The 10,172-nt window shown below is 42.9% G+C and overlaps 1 long non-coding RNA gene across 1 annotated transcript; it reads left to right on the forward strand.

The window, feature by feature from the left end:
- The first annotated feature begins 476 nt into the window (after window positions 1-476).
- Window positions 477-9,943, forward strand: LOC310897706. Its single transcript, XR_014582495.1, has 3 exons — window positions 477-2,494; window positions 2,795-4,142; window positions 8,846-9,943. It is a non-coding gene; the product is annotated as an uncharacterized lncRNA (long non-coding RNA).
- The last annotated feature ends 229 nt before the right edge of the window (window positions 9,944-10,172 follow it).

A 10,172-nucleotide genomic window follows, 5' to 3' on the forward strand; every position in this document is an offset into this window, starting at 1 on the left:
CGGGTGGCCTCCTGGTAGCCCTGCTGGCTTTGTGGGCCTCCTAGTGGACTGGGCTTACCTGCCTGATTGTTGCCTCCTTCTGCTTCCTGGGCTGGGTCAGTGCGTGCAGCAGACAAGCTGTGAGTGAGCCTGGGAGCCTGAGGCTTGTTCCCAATGAGGAAATAGCCATCCTGGTTTCTCTGGGTGAAGAGAATTTGCTCATTTGTTGCATGATGGTGGGTTTCATTGCAATTTAGTTCCCGTCTGGGAGCTGTGTTATGAATAAACTAATAACCTTGCAGCTGACATTATAAGACTTCCTACTTTTGATTATAGCTCAGAGCTAACTGCAGAGGGTAAATGGGGCAGAGCCAGCTGAGGGAAAAGCTTTAAAAGCTGAACAGCTGGTGGTTACTGAGGTGACAAAGGAATAGAAAGCAGTAAATAAGGATGTTTAGATGAAACCAGTTTCTGCTGAAGAGGTAATTATGTTTTCTAGAGGGTAAACTCATTTATCCATGTGGGTTTTGCTTGATTTGGTAGTAATTTGCACACTATTTGAGAGTTGTGTGTTGATGTGAAGACGTAGACTTTGCAGCTGAGGGTATTTGGAAGTATTTTATGTTTGAAAATAGTTGCAGGACATTCTGGGTAAAAAGAAGGGGCAGAGATGAACTAGGTAAAAGTGATTAAACCTAAACTGTAAACAGCTAGTGGACTGACAGTTGGTCAAGAGTTGCTGTAGCTGACTTGCTTTGAAGAAATAGTAAATAAAAAGAATGAGGGGTCATAGAATCACAGAATGGTTTGGGTTGGAAGGGACCTAAAAGGTCATTTAATTCCAAATTCCTGCCATGGGCAGGGACACCTCCCACCAAACCAGGTTGCCCAAAGCAAGCTGGCCTTGAACACCTCTAGGGATGGGGCATCCACTGGCAACCTGTGCCAGTGCTAAAGAAAGTAAAAATGCTACTAAACAAAGCAAAAGTGATCCAGATATCTACAGACCTGTTTGGCTGTCAATATATTTTATTGGATTTACGTGGCAAGGGCTTGGTAGCAGGGTTGACCCTGCAGGGCTGACCCTCTGTGAACAGAGCCCAGCAGCTGCCCAGTGTCAGATCACAGCCAGCTCCAGTCAGCTCCAAAAGGGATCCACCACTGGCCAGAGGATCTCATCACCAATAAGCGATGTTGTTTGTGCCTCTGTGAGAGCAGATTTAAGAAAGGGGAAAAACTATTGCACATAGAATCACAGAATCATAGAATGGCCTGGGTTGGAAGGGGCCTCAAGGATCGTCTAGTTCCAACCCCCCTGCCATAGACAGGGATGCCAACCACTAGATGAGGTTGCTCAGGGCCTCATCTAACCTGGTCTTGAACACCTCCAGGGATGGAGGATCCACAGCCTCTCTGGGCAACATGTGTCAGTGTCTCGCCACCCTCTGAGTGAAAAATTTCCTTCTAACCTCTAAGAAAAGCAGCCCTGCAGCCCCCAGGTCAGTGCAGCAGGAGGGCAGGAGGTGCTCCAGGCACGCAGCAGCAGTTCCCCTGCGGGCTGTGGAGAGGCCCCTGGTGGAGCAGGCTGTCCCCCTGCAGCCCATGGGTCCCACACGGAGCAGATCTCCACGCTGCAGCCCATGGAGGAGCCCCCGGTGGAGCAGGTGGATGTGGCCTGGAGGAGGCTGCGGCCCATGGAGAGCCCCCGCAGGAGCAGGCCCCGGGCCGGAGCTGCAGCCCGTGGAGAGGAGCCCACGCAGGAGCAGGGGGTCTGGGGGGAGCTGCCGCCCGTGGGGGACCCGTGCTGGAGCAGTTTGCTCCTGGGGGATGGACCCCGTGGGACGGAGCCGTGTGGGAGCAGTTCTTGGAGAGCTGCTGCCTGTGGGCAGCCCCCGCAGGCTCAGTTCGGGAAGGACGGCATCCCGTGGGAGGGACCCCGCGTGGAACAGGGGCAGAGAGTGGCCGTGAAGGAGCAGCGGAGACGAAGTGTTAGGGACTGACCGCAGCCCCCATTCCCTGTTCCCCTGCTCGGCTCGAGGGGGAGGAGGTGGAAGAAGGCGGATGGGGGGAGGAAGGTGTTTTTAGTTTACTTCTAGTTTCTCACTGTTCTAGTCTGCTAGTGATAGGCAATACATTTCATTAGTCTCCCTCCACTGAGTCTGTTTTTCCCGTGACGATAATTGCTGAATGATCTCTCTGTCCTTATCTCAGCCCTTGAGTCCTTTTCATAGTATTTTCTTCCCCCTTCCCTTTCAGGAGGGGGAGTGAGAGAGCAGTTGTGGGGGAGTTCAGCTACCCAGCTGAGTAAAACTACCACACATATATAAGCCTTTATAACCATTCAGGATTTGATAGAATGGAGAGATTGTTTACTTGAAAGAACTTGACTTGTTTAGTTTAAGAAGTTTAAGATTGAAAAGAAAAATGTTTAGCCATTTTAAGTACATCAAGTTAGTAAACATCAGGACTCTAATGTACAGGATGAGATGCGAACTCCAGAACAACTTAGTATGAGGTTAGTGAACACTGAAGAAAGTTACAAACCACCACAACGTTAAAGTTCTGGGATAGCTTGCCAGCAGGAGTAATGGGGCTTAAAAGTTATCTAGGCCTTGGTTGGTGCTTGATCAGCTGTTAAAAAGAGTTATGGCTATGGGGACAGCAGAAGGCAACAGTAGAAAAGTTTGGAACATAAGACTGGAAAAGACATTGTATTTCTAGGAATAAGAGCAAAGCAGTTTGCTGAAAAACTACAGTAAATCACTCCCATTCTTTAAAATGCCATTAATATTAACGGGTTATTATTTCTCCAAAGGTTCTAGGACATCTTGAGACACCGAAAGAGGTGAAAGGTATTTATTATCAGGAAGACATAGACTCAAGAACTGCCTGCACCAGTCTACATGGCTGTCATGGCCTTCTGCTTTGAGGAGCTGCATAGTAAATGGTTATACTCTGCCTTGGCCTAAGGGAAAGGTTACCTTCCGTTGAAAAATTGCTCTGGTTGCTGGTTTTGACAGAAGACAGACTGTCTGCAGGAATCCCTTTATCTGAAGGACAGACTGCATCTGAAATAGAAAAATTGTTTAAATAGTTGAATCATCCTTGCCTACTTCATGCTATACAAGAGTCCCATCCTGCTAATGAGGCAGTGAGATCTGTTGTGTGTTTCTGCATCTAAGGAAAGCAAAGGCATAACTTTGGTTTACTCTGCCACACCTTCACCAGCACTTGGCTCACCCTGTCAGAGCTTCAGTGCTCTTATCTGAGTACTTTTCCACGTGTCTTTTAAGTCTTAGGATTTGAGACTGTTGAGTAAAACAACAACAGAAGCATTTAGCTTGTTTTCATTTAGTCTAAACTCTGGGCATCTATCAGAAATTATTCTAAATGTTTACTGCATTGAAAATTTCCCTAAACTTTACCAAAATGCTCTGAAGTACTCATGATCTTATATATATCTCCTAATTGTGAGGATGACCATCACATTTCCTGAAGGAAAATCTCAGTTCTTAGTTCTTTTTCTGAACACACAAAGAATTTGTATCTTTACAGAAAATAAACCAGACCTACATCGTGGCTGACAAATAAGTAACTGTGGTGGTTCTGAAGCTGCAGTATCAAGGTCAGAAATTAAAAACATTGGTTTATGGAAAATACTACAATAATAGTCCTAAAATAATTTATAAAAGCTCTGCCTACAAGTTTGCAGCTCCTGCTGTGAAATGCTGTATTTTTTTTTTCAACACATGTTATTTTTATCTGAGCCATCTTTAAAAGAAGCAAGCACAGAATACAAATATGTACAAAGTGTTAATCTTACACTAACATCTGAAGTGTCATCTGAATAAAACAGTGTATTACCAAATTTTGGTAAGGGATGTGGTGATGTATTTAACAGGATTAAATTATATTTATTTTCCTTTCAGAATAAATTATAAATGTCACAGTTCTGCACAGCTGAAAAGACTGAATTAATTAGCCTGTCACCTGAGAGCTTTCGCCCTTTCTGCAAGGGAATGAAGTGCTTTGAAAGAGCACTGGAAAGGGCCCTCATCCCTCTTGACCTTTCCAGAGATATGGCAGACAGATCAATAGGGAAACGACTGCAACAAGCCGGCACCTTGCAGAGAGGGTATGCTTCAGGAGTCAAGAGTCCCTAAGTAGGTTATAAAAACAAGGATGTCTACTGCTTTGTTTTATGAAGAGGTCTTCTGTTGTCTTGGTTAAGGCTGAAGTAACTTCCAACCACTTTGCTGGCTTTTTTTTTTTAAATTGTCTGTATCTTCATCAAAATCAAATTATTATTTTATTTTATTTTTTTTTTTTTCTGAAACATCAGTGGTGCAAATGTATAGTAGCTAATCATGGGGCAGGGGGACCTGAGGCAATTGGAAATGGTTCTCTGAGGTAGAAATTATGATATGCTGGACTTTCTATGGTTGTTTCTCTAGACTATTTGGCTCTTAATTAAAACTGAACACCATTATCTTAGAAACCCCAAAGGTACTGGTGTTGGTAAGAACTGGTGATGGCTACTAGCACTTGCAGTCAGAGTGCTTTATATACTGCTGCAAAGCTCATGCTCTGGATGTGATAATGACAAAGTAGTTTGTTCCTGTGATATTTGGTCAGCTGTTTCCTTGCAAGTAGAGGAGTATAGAAGAGTACAGAGAGAGGAAATAGTTGCAGCTGAAAGTTCGTGTGCTGGATCCCTGCTTTGAGGGTAAATTCCACCAACTAAATCCTCTCTGTGTGACCCATTATGTACTATTCGCCTTTTAATGTTGAAGCCTGATTGTGAAGAATGATGCAAAATAGAAAAGATTGTGTGGGTTGAGTGCTCCTGAATCCCCTCTGACAAGCTTTCATGTAGTGTGTGCTTTTCAGTGTTTGGGTATGGGGGAGAGGGAATCCTGTTTACAGAGCCTGCTCTGTCTTCTTTACACATTTCCCAGCAACCAAATTTAATATAATGTTTGCCTGTAATCTTTTGCTTATATTCAGTAGGCTCTGGATAGCTAACTAACAAAGGGAAAACAAACAAACAAACAAAAAACCATTAAGAGCTGCATGGACAAGCTAAGTAATTATGTTGATGTTAGCAGCCAAACCAGGTATATTTCTACTAATCACTCCAAAAAGAGACATAAATACCACAAATGACTCAGTAAGGAACCTTTACAATGTTTTTTGGGTTGTTACTCAGCAGTAGAAATAAGTAAAAAAATAAAAACTTAGTCTTCCAACAGCTCAGAAGCATGTGTTTGCATGCCTCGTTGCAGGTGGTGCTGAATCGCTCAGTGCTGCTTTGTAGCTGAATGGCAGACAATTAAGTGAACAGGATTCATAAATTGTGTCTGTACCAGCAAACTGAATGATGCCTGGAACTTTAATGACTGTGACATTAAATTTTTAATATGGTTCCTGGCTCCTTGGGTGAGTCCAAATGTGCTCTTCCAGCACAGGCCAACTGTTCCCAATACAGAGTATGAATGTGACACAGCTATTCTGGAGGTAAAGAGGTTTAATGTAAAGGATAAGCTGGCCCATAGCAGTTGGTGTCAGGGCCAGAGAAAAGGCTCTGGCACTATTCAGTGGTTTGTGCAGGTTTTGTGCAGGAATAGGCATCATCCCTGGTCAGAGCACTCTTTTAGAAGACCAGAGACAAGCTGAAGCTGATTGCAGTAATAAACTAGCAGTTGCCTAGTGTGTATAGCCATGAGGTGACCCACCTGCAACATAATGCTCTAGTCTCTGGCCCTTGCTTTGAGGATGTTTCTGTCTTGAAATTAAATGATTAGTGGAGAAGTTAAAGAGAATGAATTCTTCCCCCAAACAGACCATAAATGTAGCTTATAGTTAATGTAGAGTCATATGCTTTTGTGCTCTTCTGGCTCAATTAATCTTGCTTTCCCTTTATTATATATTAACGTAGCTTGAACAGGAATAATGGACCGTGTCTTTACATGCATCCTCCTACAATGGTGATTAGGTACTTCTGTGGAAAGTGAGAAACAAGGATTTATAATTTTTTTCACATTTGTGGATCTAACCCTGACAAATTGCCTTGGGGGGGTAAGATGAAGAATGAGACTGAAATTACTGGGTGCTGACTAAGATTGTATTCATCAGTTTAAAAGTTCAGTATTCTGTGACATGATTTAGGGCAGCAAACTGGATACAGGCAGCCTACAGACAGATCCATGAGTTATTCGTATAAGCAAGTGCATTGTGGATGTCATTTGTTATGGCAAATCCCCCTTCTAGTATGACGCTGCCAGGAGTTTGAAGTCTTGTCTGTTGAGAAATGATTGTTTATGGCTGCTGCCTTTTCAGACATCAAGTACTCCAAGGTAAACAGTGCTCATACCCAGAATAATATAGGGACCAAAGAAAAAAGTGTACCTGCCTTGCCCCCTCTCTATACCCTCCTTTAGCAATTCGCATACAACGCTGCAGTGGTGTAGTGCTGTGTTTTTTTTAATCTCTCCTGTCTTCTGCTTTCTCTCTTCTATCACAGAATGGTTTGGGTTGGAAGGGACCTTAAAGCTCATCCAGTTCCAACCCCCCGCCATGGGCAGGGACACCTCCCACCAGACCAGGTTGGCCAAGGCCCCATCCAGCCTGGCCTTGAACACCTCCAGGGATGGGGCATCCACAGCTTCTCTGGGCAGCCTGTGCCAGGGCCTCACCACTGTCTGAGTAAAAAACTTCTTCCTTATATCTAATCTAAACCTACTCTCTTTCAGTTTTAAACCATTCCCACTTGTCCTGTCACCACACTCCCTGAGAAAGAGTCCCTCCCTATCTTCCCTGCAGGCCCCCTTTAGGCACTGTAAGGCCTCTATAAGGTCTCCCTGGAGCCTTCTCTTCTCCAGGCTGAACAACCCCAACTCCGTCAGCCTGTCCTCACAGGAGAGGTGCTCCAGCCCCTTGATCATCTTTGCGGCCCTCGTTCTAGTAGGCCCATGTCCTTCTTGTGCCGGAGGCCCCAGATCTGAATGATCACTCTAACTTTGAAAGTGCCTGGAGGATGTTTTGTGGGTGCTGCTGTCCAGGAAATGTCCAACTAGATCATTGCTGTGCTTTGTGCTTTACTCTTGCCTTCTTTGAAGTATTGTTCTGCAGATGAGGAGGGAAGTGCTGAATGACTTTTTAATCTTTTGATTCTCGTATCTCATAAAAAAAAATGTTGAAGAGTTTGCAGATTGTGTGCCTTCCTTCCCAGCCAATCTTTCCATTTAGAGATCTCTTTGGCTATGTTTTTCTGAGTTCTTATCCACCATTTATTATTATTTATTTTGCATTGAAACTGAATCTTTACAGAGGAATTAAATTTTCTCCTGCCGTTATGCCATTGTCTTCTCTTTAATGATTTGTGGAAATTCCTCTGTGGAAACCAGAGGGGCCCCTGAAGTCCAAGTTATTTCCTGAAAGGAATCTTGGCAAAGAAGAGCATTTGGTCTTCACTATGAAGACCATGAAGCTACTGCACAGAAGTACCTGAAAAGTTTTGCTCTAGAGGTTCTTACTTTGACCAAGCAAAGTGCAAAATAATCTGAACTGTTGCTTTACATGCAGAACAGCTTGCAGTTCTGTTTAAAATGCAAAGTAAACATGCTAGCAAGGAAAGCATTTTATTTTAATCTTTCTGTTAAAACTTGACACAGTGAAAAACATGGCCCAATACAATATTAATTAGTCCTCCTGGGTAAAATCTAATCAGGCTAAAACATCCAGAAATATTGAATGGGTACTGTACAGATCAGTCACCTGTACTCCAAACTGGGTGCATTTTTAACAGCATCTTCTCTATAAGGTGCTTCAACTTAATTTCCAGGGATAAAACTGAAGTATTGGTAAATGCTCAGATTGCTGTTGCTGTGCTGACAGCACCAGTGAGATTTTGCTCAGATAATCCAAGCTGTTCAGGAGCTGCTGTTGCTTTAGTGACCTTTTGACACAAAGGAACGGTCAACCTGGAGCTGGATTTCTGAGCTTTCCAGGTAGCGCGTGGTGGTTAGACAGTTCAGAAAGGGATTGTTGGATACCAGTGGAGTCAGAGTCAGATAGGCAGAGCATCAGGTAGTGCCAAGGATAAATGGATACCAATTCCCCATATAAATCCCAGCTACAAACTCTTGGAGAGAAGGCTGGCTTGTCTCTCAAAGCACAGCAGGAGCAAATGAGGATTCACTGCAGCAAATTTGGCAATGGCCAAAGCATTCCCTGATGGTATAGGAAACCTACCAGAGGAATTTCCTAGATGCTGTGAACTCATTCAGCAGATGATAGCTGCCTTCTGCATTTATGGATTTGTATGATTGAAGTAAGCAAACTATATGGCTCAGTACATATTGCTGAGCTTTATAAAGGGAGAGAATGAGAGAGGGATAAACAGGAGCAACAGGGTGACATTCCCTGTGATGTGAGAGGCTGCGGTCCATATCCCTGCTGCAGAGAAAAGCTATGAACTCAGATTTTTAAGTATTGTATGTGAATAAGCACAGGCTAGGCTGGCCTGGAGAACAAATACTGGAATACTAGATCAGAGCTGACTCATGATGTCTCATGTGCAGGTCTGAATTGCTATCCCACACAATCTTGCTTTTTTTTTTCTTTTTTTCCTTCTGTTTATGTCTATTTTAAGTGCTACTGATTATTCCCAGCTTGTGTCTGCCACATGGATTTTCTCACACAAGTCCCTGCACTGGCACTTCTCGTGGTGCAGACAGTGGCTGTGAGAAAATGGAGGTCTTGGGAGACTTATGAAACAACCTTTGTGGGCAAAGAAATGCTTTTATTAATTTGTGAAAGCCTTCTACCATAAATAGCTTGCAGCATAAGTGCTCTTTATTTTCAGTCTCTTTGCTGGGAGCCAGCTACGGGAGTGATTCCTGCCTCTGAAAACACAGAAGTGCTGTGGACTACATGGCATTGGCCAGAGCTAATGACTCTACGTGGAAAGTACTTTGACCCTGGTGAAAACTCCAAAATAACATCCTTGAATATCTCCAAATCCTGTTACAACTAAAGCCCTGTGACAAACTTACCTTGTCCCTTAAAAAAAATAAAATTAGGAAGTACTGGCCAACACCATGTAAAGATGTTTAATGTAATTGGCTGGTAGCATTGTCCAACCAAGATGTAAGTCAAAGCCATAGACATGTATTTGGGCTTGGGCCTTAGAAAAATGGATGGCCCACATGCTGCTTTACAAATGATTTTAAAAAACCAACAAAATGTTGAAATTGGATGCACAGCTCATCTTCAGGTTTATCTACCAATACTAAGATAGCTCGGTCAATCCCAACTTATCGATATTTTTAAAGAGATCAAATATTATTACTTTTTCTCTTTGAAGAGAGACCTGAATTTAAAAGCTGTTCTACAAATCAATGTACTAACAAAACAAGAAAAATCTCCAAACTATTTTTCTTGATCTTGTGTGTTCATGAACTGGACTTTAACAGCCTGCAGTGTCAATTCTATTAAGCATTTGATAACAAAGTAGGCAGGGCTCCATATGTGAAAGCTGTTTTCCCAGACAGATAAATTACCAGGCTAAAGTGCAAGTATGCTTATTCTGACAGTGAATTTAAATTATTGCCTCTAAAAATGGTGCATCTGTCCGGAGCTGTGAAACATCTGGTTTCTTTCTTGCAAATGTTCATGGGCAAAATAAGTTGTGTATAACTGTAGCATTATCTACATCTATCCTGGCTTGCTGATTTTTACACTGTTCTACAAGAAGTTGCAAATAATTCTTCAACTTCACTTTAGTGGCATAAAAGAAAAATATTTAAGCATCCTTTAGATATTTAGCCTCCTTTCGGGGCTAAAAGGAAGGCTAGGCTTGTGGGTAAGGCACTGGCCAGAGAGTTGTTCACTTGGCCTAACCTTCCTGTATTACTTACTACAGAAAATTAAACAGGTTAAACAATTTATTATTTTTTTTCCCAGTTAGGACTTCAGTAACATTGCTTCCTTTCTGTCTTTTCCATGTAGGCTCTAACATGTTTGAGACCGGGACCATCTCTTACAGGTTCCGTACGAGATACACAGATGCCAGCTTCCAGCCAGGCTACACACTAGCTTGTTTCTGCTGCTATTCTTTTTCTTGTGTTTTTGTAACTGCTTGGCATTTAAAAATCCTTATGTAAAACATCTCAAGCATAGTCCTAGTGTAG

Source organism: Anser anser, assembly GCF_964211835.1.
Source record: "Anser anser genome assembly, chromosome: 3".
Classification (NCBI taxonomy): domain Eukaryota; kingdom Metazoa; phylum Chordata; class Aves; order Anseriformes; family Anatidae; genus Anser; species Anser anser.